The 10,050-nt window shown below is 46.3% G+C and overlaps 2 long non-coding RNA genes across 2 annotated transcripts; both read left to right on the top strand.

Moving 5' to 3' along the window:
- Positions 1–34: 34 nt before the first annotated feature.
- On the top strand, positions 35–6,031 carry LOC122218323. Its single transcript, XR_006201987.1, has 3 exons — positions 35–100; positions 4,641–4,712; positions 5,883–6,031. It is a non-coding gene; the product is annotated as an uncharacterized LOC122218323 (long non-coding RNA).
- Positions 6,032–6,344: 313 nt separating this feature from the next.
- On the top strand, positions 6,345–8,735 carry LOC122218321. Its single transcript, XR_006201985.1, has 3 exons — positions 6,345–7,015; positions 8,388–8,475; positions 8,566–8,735. It is a non-coding gene; the product is annotated as an uncharacterized LOC122218321 (long non-coding RNA).
- The last annotated feature ends 1,315 nt before the right edge of the window (positions 8,736–10,050 follow it).

Raw genomic sequence — 10,050 nt, 5'->3', positions numbered from 1 at the left:
ATCTAGAGCATGTTTTCTCTGCTATTTCCTAAAAGGAAGAAGAGACAGGAAGGGGCTGGGCTGTGCATGCTTGGTTTCTTCTCACAGATTCCTCAATTAGGTAAGTCCCTCTGCTGTCCAGGGGAGGGGTGAAGAAGGGCTCCAAGGAGATACTCTGCTAATGGGGTTCATGCTGCTGGGGAAAGAGCTCCTGAGTGGGAAGAAGCACCCTCCCTAAGAAAGTCTTCAATGACAAAATCTATTGTAGTAGGCATTTTTTATTTACCAGTTTTGATTTCTAACCCCCTCTCCTCCTCACATCTCGTTGAACATTCTAATTTGAGCAAGAGAAAAAACTGCATAGTAAAAAGAACACTGGAGACCTGGGTCCTGGTTGGGCTGGTGGGTAAGTCAAAGGGGCTCTCCGGGTCTTGCCTTCCTGCAGTCTGAGAGTGTAGGAGAGGTTGGTCCTTGCTAAAGCCAGTCCTATGGTCTGCCTCCCATACCTTTCCTTCCGGGAACCTTGCCTTCTCTTGTATTTTCAACTTCTTTTCTCCTCAACTGGGTTCCTTCCATGTGCTTTTAGACATTTACAGATCTTTCCCACTTAAAGACAATATCCTCACTTGACACCTGCCCTTTCTAGAAGCTTCCTTATCTCTGTGTCTTCTTTTTTTAATAGAAAAACTTCTTTAAAATGTTATCAGAATGGGCTGCCTCCTTCATCTACTGCTCAAAGTTACCTGGCTTCTGTCTTCTAGCCTTATGATACCTCCCAAATGATTCTCACGAAGGTGGCCAATAATCTGCAGCTCAATCCAGTGGACATTTTGGTTCTTATTGTACTTGATTTCTCAGCATTATTGACACTGCTGACTGGTCCCTGCTTTTCAGAAATCTCATTTCCCTTTGTTTTCCTGACATAACACTTTCTTGGTTATCTGCTTCTGAAGGCGAATTTTCTTCTAGTCAGCTAGATCTTGGAGTTCTGCAATACCCAGGTCCTTCTCTAGATTTCTCTTTATTTTCTTTCAGTAAAAGAATGGTTAGACAATATATTTACCCAACACATTTTTATAGGCCCTTATTATGTGGTAGGCACTATCTTAGGCGTGGAAAATTCATGCCTAAGAAGTTATTCCGTGGAAAAAAATATTCCATGCTCTGATGGAGCTCCCACATTCTAGTGAGAGAAGAGAATCAATCAATCAATAGGCAAATAAGTATATTTCAGGTAGTGATAAGAGCTATGATGAAAAATAAGTTGAGGCGAGGGAATGCATATGTGTGTGGGAGGAGGTGAAACTATAGTTATATGGAAGGGGAGGGCAGAGTCCTGAAAGAACTGCGGGACTAATTTTGGTATCAGAAGAACACTGTCGTCATGCAAGGGGTTAGGAAGTGTTCCCCTCTACCATATTTTGGAGGAGATTGAGAAGGATTGGTATTAAATTTTCTTTAAATATTTAGTAGAATTCACCTGTGAAGACATCTGGTCCTGAACTTTCTTCCAATGGGAGGTTTTGATTATTGATTCACTCTCTTTACTTGTAATAGGTCTGTTGTGGTTTCTATTTCTTCTTGAGTCAATTTAGGTAATTGGTGTGTTTCTAAGAATTTGCTATTTCATGTAGATTATCTGATTTGCTGGGGGTACAGTTGTTCACTGTATTCTCTCCTCATAATTGTTATTTCTTTCAAGTTGATTGTAATGTCTCCACTTGCATTTCATTTTATTTCTTTTTTTTTCCCTCAGTCTACCTAAAGGTTTGTCAGGTTTGGAAGTGCATGACTGAACCATAGAGTTATCTAGTGGCAGAGCATTCTAGGCAAGAAGACAAATAATATGAGCCAACATTTACTGAGAACTTTTCTGTGCATCAGACATTTATTCCAAGTGCTTTCCCAGATAGTAAGTGTAGTAATTCATTGTCATCATCGTCATTGTCTTCGTCTCACTTTCCAGATGACAAAACAAGGGCATAGAAAGAGGTGAATGGATTGTGGAGATCCCATGTCTAACGGGGTAGAGCCATGATTTGTGGCAGCAGTCTGACTCTGAGACCCCATATCTACCTCCACACTGTTTTTTTTTTAAGTTTATTTTGAAAGAGACAGAGATGGAATGAGTAGGGGAGGGCCAGAGAGAGAGGGAGAGAGAGGGAGACTCTCAAGCAGGCTCCACACTGTCAGTGCACAGCCAAAGGCAGGGCTCGAACCCATGAAACCATGAGATCATGACCTGAGCCGAAACTGAGAGTCGGATGCTTAACCAATTGAGCCACCCAGGCGCCCCACTACCTACACACTCTTACCTTACCTAGTCTATGAGTCCAGTGATAAGAATTATTATCAGAACTGACATCAAAACAAAAAAACACAAAGCCTCATCTCCTAGGTCTCAGTATATCATTTTTCTTTTGTGAGAAAGATATGAGAAATGTGTCCTTTCCATCTCGGAATAAGAATGGTACAATAATTTCACCACCTAATTTTACTCCCCAGCTGGTTCCAGGATATTAATAACTAGAGCTGGACCATTCCTGCTACATTTTGGTTTTCTTAAAAATCTCCAGCTATTTTCTAATATATGCCATTTTATAAAATATATTTTTCCCAAGTATTTTTTTTCCTTCCCAGGGAAACAAAAGTATGTTTTCACAGCACACAATCCATATGCTTCTGATTTACTTGTACTCAAATCTCAAAAATGTTGCTTTATAAGAGCTATTTTATTCCTCTTCAAAGTGACTTGAATAAAAGTTTCTTAACATGTTCTTCCTCTTGAACACTACGTGGTATTTTGCTAGGGAAAGAATATTCTGTTATCACCATAACTTGATTGGTTCAAAACCAAAAGCCAAAGCTTCTTAAAAGGCCCTGGAAAAACATGCTTCCCCATGCATAACTAAATCATGGGATGATTCAGAACCTCTAGGCAACTAATGGTATAGGTTAAGGGTGATGATGGTTCCAAAGAGACAGAAAAGTTTTTAATCATTGGCAATTCCTATGCACCCCACAGTGGAATTGTATTTTTTCTTCTCTGTATACAAAAAAAAAGTGGTGAGTGGGAGAAGAAATTTCTCTTGTCAGCTTGAGCTTTAAAAAGAAGAAGGAAGTATGGGGTGAGTGGATGTTTTTAAGCTCAGGCATATGTTAGAGGGGGAGGAAATGAGACTGAGTGAGAAACAAAGTGCTGACGCTGAAGATCCTCCATGGCCTCAGAATGACCCAGGAATCTCACCAGTTCCTATAACAAATGCCACATGCTAAGAGCAAGTTTTGTCAAGGAAGCACTGGCACTGAGTGGAGTCAGCAGAATTAGGAGTGGTGCCAACCAGGGCTCCTGTGTAAGGGGAGAACTTAATTTCCATCCAGCCATCCAACCATCCATCCCTCCCTCCCTCCCTCCCTCCCTCCCTCTCTATTTCCCTCCCTCCCTTCCTCTATCCTTCCCTCCTTTCTTCCTTCCCTCTCTCCATTTCTCCATCCATCCATCCCTTCATCCATCCATCCCTTCTTCCATCCATCCATCCATCCATTCCTCCCTATTTCCCTCCCTCTCTTCCTCTATCCTTCCCTCCCTCCTTCCTTCCATCCATCCATCCATCCATCCACCAATTTCCCCAACCATCCATCCATCCATCCCTCCCTCCCTCCCTATTTCCCTCCCTCCCTTCCTCTATCCTTCCCTCCTTTTTTCCTTCCCTCTCTCCATTTCTCCATCCATCCATCCCTTCATCCATCCATCCCTTCATCCATCCATCCCTTCTTCTATCCATCCATCCATCCATCCATCCATCCATTCCTCCCTATTTCCCTCCCTCTCTTCCTCTATCCTTCCCTCCCTCCTTCCATCCATCCATCCATCCATCCATCCATCCATTTCCCCAACCATCCATCCCTCCCTCCCTCCCTATTGCCCTCCCTCCCTTCCTCTATCCTTCCCTCCTTTCTTCCTTCCCTCCCTCCATTTCTCCATCCATCCATCCCTTCATCCATCCATCCCTTCTTCTATCCATCCATCCATCCATTCCTCCCTATTTCCCTCCCTCTCTTCCTCTGTCCTTCCATCCATCCATCCATCCATCCATCCATTCATTTCCCCAACCATCCATCCATCCATCCCTCTACCCATCCCAGAAACACTGAGGAAGGAAGGCAGGAAGGGTAGAAGGGAGTGGAAATTAAATTCCACTGATCACTTGCTATGCCAATAATGACAAACAGGCTTAATCTCAGAACAAGGCTGATGGATTGGTAGTGTTTGCCTGGAATGCTGTATTGAGAATGATTCTGAGTTCTGATCTGTCTTCTGTAGCAAGGAGTATTGGGATCAATTCAGGGATATTGGCTATGAGCATGACTGGGGCAAAGGTCCACAGTTACACACATACTCAGAACCACCATACTGTGCCACACTCCAGCTCAGGGCTAGTTAGGGGAGGAGACAAAGGACATTTCTCCTGATACTCACCGAGGGTGGTTGGGAGAGAAGAGCTGCATGGTTAGGGGGCAAGGGTGGGATTTGGGAGATGAGGGCTTGGCCTGGGCAGTCCCTGTCACTCTGCCTGGAAAAGCATTAATGACTTGGATGCTAGTGAACCTTTTTCTGCTCTGAGTCCTGCCGTGTTTTACACAGTGTCCTGATCCCTTAGGTCCTGGTTACTGTGCCCAATAAGTGAAAGCTTTCCTGGGTCATCCGCTGAAATGCTGGGAAGTCCAAAGAGGTGAGGAGCATAGCTTTGCCAGTGAGACTGTCCCGGAGTTCAACCCCCCACCACTGAGAAGCACCTTGCACTCCCAGAAGCCTTCCCAGGCTCAGTTTTCTCATCTGTAAAACAAAAAAACGCCCACCCCTACAGGACTTCAGTGAGGATTAAAATATGATATAAAGGGCTTGGCCTCTAGTAACACTTTCTAAATAATTAGTATTTTATAAAAATGCTCTCGGCTTTAATTTGGCTTCAGGCTTTTGATCAGACAATAATATTTATTATACACTTAGTAGGTATGAAAGGGAACAGAAAGAGGTCTGAAGTCTAGGGTGGCAGGTAAGACACACACAGAATAGAAAACTGTGGGATCAGGGACAAGTGGCTTATTTCTACCCGACATCTGGAAGAGGTAGAGAATTTGAATAGGGTGTACATTTGAGGACAAACAGCGAAGTGACTTCCCTTTTCCTAGCTATGAATTTGGGATATTCTTCTCTTTTCCTGTTTGGGCTTTTGTGTTCCTCAGAGAGGAGACCTCTGATTCTGAGAAGTGGGCAAGAGAAGGTCAAACTACTGCTCACAAAACAATGACTCAAAACCCTGAGTCTTTTCCGGATTTACCTACATTTAAAAACAAAAAATCCTTTGCCCCCCTCAGGACTGCTGGAGGAACAGGGGCTCCTGTGGCTTTCTGGCAAAGGCAGTCAGGGTGTGAGGAAACCAGAAGGAACCAAAACACAATGAGAAACCCCGTTCAGCCGACCACGGAAAAGTCCTCTTTGTTGTTTGAAATTTTTATCTTGTTTGTGGCAAATCTAATGATTCAGTAACGACCACAGCTGTGTTGGGGCCCACGAATTTCCTCAGAGGCTTCCCCCCACCCCCACCCCCACTTGAGAGCAGGAACAAGGCCAGCTGGGTAGGCCACCCTCCTCCAGCTCTCTTCCCAGTCTCTGCAATGTGTTTGGGACAAGCAGCGCTTGGGGCCGCCCGCCCGGAGATTTTATCCGACTTCTCCTGAATCTAATTCCGTGGGGGAGGAAGCGAAGTAAAACTGGCTGTTGTAGGTTCATGGACGATGCATTTCTGGGCATGAGGTTCAGCTCTCTGTATCCTGCTGTTGAAGTAAGTTTGAGAGAGTCAACTCGTTTCTCACTGTGGTCCTCACTGTGGTAATGACAGAGAGTCACAGAGAAGATTCCGGTTTCCCAGACCCTGCCGAGGGGGGAGCAGCTGGCACCTGCCGGCAACCGCCTGCTTGCCTCTGATTTCCCTGGGCCAGCATCTCCCTACTGTGTGCGCTGAGCCAAGGAGCAGCAACAAGAAGGAAAGACAAGGCAAGGTGGCCGCCGAGTGGCTCGGGGTTCTGCATGATCTCAGCGCGCAGCTGCAGCTGGCGTGGGTGCGGCTCCCGTGGGGAGGCCCTGGGGGCTCGGTCTCACTGGCATGCTAATGTCCCTCCCTGCCTCACATGCCTCATCTGGGAAATGAAGGCACAGGGGTGTGTATGTGCGGGGGTGGGGAGGGTGGGGAGCTGTGCATTCATTCATTCATTCATTCATTCATGGATCTGTTTGTTTATTCATCCACGTAACTTTTTTTTTTTTCCCCCACACATTGATTCTGTGCTAGGTGCTGGGGATGCAGAAATGAGTAAGATTGGGCTCCTGCCCTCCTGGGATCACAGTCTTATGGGCAGGATAGGTAAATATGCAAATAAACCCAGAAAAGTCATCTGTGTGATAACAGGAGTGTAAGGTGCCCAGCCCTGTTTAGAAATGTCGAGATAGCTCAACGGAAAGGATGAGTGAAGGATGCCAAAAGCATGGAAGAGTATTCCAGAGGGAAGCCTAGATCTTGCAAAAGAACTTTGCCGGAGAACGATAGCAAGGCCGAAAGATCTTTCAGGGAGGGAAAGGCAGAGAAGGCAGTGGCGACTCTCCAGTTCTCAGTATCCACCTGAGATTCCAGTTTATCGAGTAAAAGGAATTTTTCCTTCCTCTGAATTTTTGAAAACCATTCCGGCCCTTCTCAGACTCTCCCAACTGTTTAAATACCACAGATGGGGCCGCTGACGCTTGTTACCAGGTCAGGCATGGAGAGATCTCTTGTTGTATTTTTCACACAGACCCTTGATGGAGCCTGAAGACTTTATGGAGACGGCTGTGATTCTTACGTTCTGTGGGGTCAAGGGCTCCTCGGAGAATGGGAAGAAAGTGATAAATCATCTCCCCAGAAAATACACATCATTTCCGTAAATTTTCAGGCGTTTCCAGAATCATCCCCCCCCCTCCCAACCCACTCATATGTTCCAGGTAAAGAACTTCCCTCCTAGCCTTGAGCCATGGATCAGGGGACTGGCGTGACCCAGTGCAGACGCTGAGTTTTGTGGCTATCTGACCTGATGTGGGCATCCAGCTTGGACATTCTTGAGAAAGCAACACCCCAAGGCAGACCCTGGGCTGGCATGCAGTGTAGACAAGTGCACTTTGCTCAGACTTGCAGCCCAGTGGTCTGGGACCTGGCAAAAGCAGGGAGGCAAGTTAGCTGCCCACTCACGAGCAGTGATCTGCAGAGGTCAGAGATGGACTGAGGTCGGTGACAGGCAGAGGTCGGTGATGGGCGGAGGTCAGTGAACAGCAAATGTGTTTTGTCAGGCTCCCCAGCAATTACACTGAAGTGTGTCCCCGTCTGGGTACTTTCTTTTGACTTGAGTTGGCGAATTGGGTAGGAGGGATGGTGGTGATGCCAAGGCCATTCTCAGACGGGATAGAGCAAAGGCAGATGAGCAAGGAGACCACAGGAGCTGTTGTAGCTCAGGTACCCACAGAGCTTTGAAAGGAAACAGAATCCTTTGTCAGAGGACCTCAGCAGCCCCATACTCGGGTGAAGCAAGAGGAGTTTTCCATGGGTGCACGATGTCAGGGGGGAGTGCCCAAAACTCAGTAATTAAGATAACTGATATTTTAATGCACTTTTAAAAGGTCAAAATTAACGCAAACATCCACGATGAAAAGAATTTCAAAAAAATTTTTTTTTAAATTTTTTAATGCTTATTTAGTTTTGAGAGAGAGAGAGAGAGAGACAGAGCATGAGTGCAGGTGGGGCAGAGAGAGAGAGAGAGAGAGACATACACAGAATCCGAAGCAGGCTCCAGGCTCTGAGCTGTCAGCACAGAGCCAGACTTGGAGCTTGAACTCACAGACTGTGAGATCATGACCTGAGCTGAAGTCAGACACAACCAACTGAGCCACCCAGGCGTCCCAAGGATTTCAAAATTTTAAATGCAGATGAGATGCAACCCTTGCATGGATGGGATGCCTCCTACCTCACCTTAATCCCAGCCCTAGGCTCTGGAACCAAGAAATGCATGCCTTTAAAGTCCCAAACTTGCATTTGAGTAAGACTTTGAGTTTCATGAAGTTAGTGCCTAGACAGTGGTGAGTTGTTTCTTGTAGTTGTCTAGGAGTGGTTCCCAGACAGCATGAACGCTGGTCCTTCCCCTTGTACCTGCAGCCCGACAGGGAGCCCACCTTTGCCCAAGGAATATTGTTGGCAGTGACCCAAATATGCCACCAGGTGGCACTCTTGCTTTGCTCCATCCAGGTGCCCCTGCAATGGGGATTCTTAGCCAAGCTAAAGAGATTTAAACTAGTTGCTAAACTGTTGCCAGTTGTTTTCTGAAAGGCCAGAAAGAATCCGGAGCAGGAATGAGGGTAAGCGCAGAGGCCATATGAAGAGGATTGGAGGGATCGCCTGGAGAGCCAGGAGCCAGGTACAGCCTGATTAGTAACAATAGGCCGGACTGCTTTTCAGCAGGTGAGAAAAACGAGAATTTTAAACCATCTTTTGTTCTCCTGTGCAGTATAAACACACGTGACATGGGAGAGAAAAGGGGGATTAATGGTTTTCTGTGAAGCAAAGCCTGGTGGGAAGAGCTCTGATGCTGGCTCCACCACCGGCTAGCTGTGATCTTGGACAGATAACTGGACTTTGCAAGCCTGAAATTCTTCATCTTTAAATGGGGATCACTGTAGCTGCCCCCCCCCCCCCCGGGGGATCATTAGAAGATCAAATAAACTGATGTGCAGGAGGCCTTGGACATGGTGCCTGGTACCCAGAAAATGTTCAACAAAAGAGAGGTGCTATGATGGACTTTTAGGCAAAGCCTGAACGGCTAGATTTTGTGCCCCCCTCCCTGCCCCGGCCCCCCCTCCTGCTGGCTGTTATTGATTAAGAGATGACCTCAGAGTGACCCGGAGAAATAACTTGATAATGAACCATGGCTTTAGCAGAGTCAACCAGAAGAATTTCCCACCTGGATTGAGTTTCACAGGTGTGATTTTTGAACCAGGAAATCAAGCTGGGTTCCCTGGCAAAACTGTCTCACCCTTGGCGACCGGGGAAACGTCTGACCACCGGGTGACTGGCCCCGCTTAAGCTGTGCATTGTTGCAGAATGGTTCCTGTTTATCGAGGCTTACTTTGTGTCAGTCACTTCACTAAGCACGTTGCACCCACTGTTTCATTTATTCCTTAATACCACCTGGAGAAGTAACTGAGTCCATTTTACAGACAAGGAAATGTAGGTTTAGCGAGACTTAGTACCTTATCAAGGCTCCTTCTGACAGTAATCGGTTTAAACTTAGGTCTATCTGGCTTCTAAATCAATCAATCTATCCTCTGTCTGGCTACCTATCTACCATCTGTCTAATGGCCTCTCATCTGTCTATTTGATGTGTTAAATACAAACCACTTTGATCTACTAATTAAGACAAGTTCCTTCGAAACCTCTAGACTCTAGGGAAGTCTTTTTTGACCTCAGTTCAAGCTTCTCTTTTGAAAATATAGAGATGTATTCACGGCTGGAGTTGTGCAGCTACATCATCCATAACACATACACGTGATCTTCTGAGAAGCATGTTGTTACTCAGAGGCCCCGTAACCTAGGTTAGGAGCCACTCTTGTGTTGGCCACACTTCCGGGGGTTCTAGGAGAGAGAATGGTGTGCTGTGTCCTCTCCCTTGGGAGGACAGACAATGCCACTCTCCGTTCTGCGTCGAGCTCCCTCTGCAGCCACCAACAAACCTAGTTGACCAGCGCGGTCTCACTTTTCAATGGGAAACTGTTGGGTGAGAGAGGAAGTGTCAGAACATCAAGATCAGCCTGACTTGGTTGCGAGAGACGGCCGAGGAGCAAATCTGCCTTCCCGAAGGAAAAACATCACCAGCCATCAGTGGAGGGAATTCGGCTTTTGGTTCCTAACTGGAGAAGACAGCTACCTGTCAAATGGCGTGGAGTCGACTGGGGAGCCAGTGTGGCTATGTTCCCACTTAGCCATGTTTGGTTTT

This window comes from Panthera leo, chromosome B1 (genome assembly GCF_018350215.1).
Source record: "Panthera leo isolate Ple1 chromosome B1, P.leo_Ple1_pat1.1, whole genome shotgun sequence".
Taxonomy (NCBI): Eukaryota; Metazoa; Chordata; class Mammalia; order Carnivora; family Felidae; genus Panthera; species Panthera leo.
This window is presented reverse-complemented; position numbering and strand designations above follow the sequence as displayed.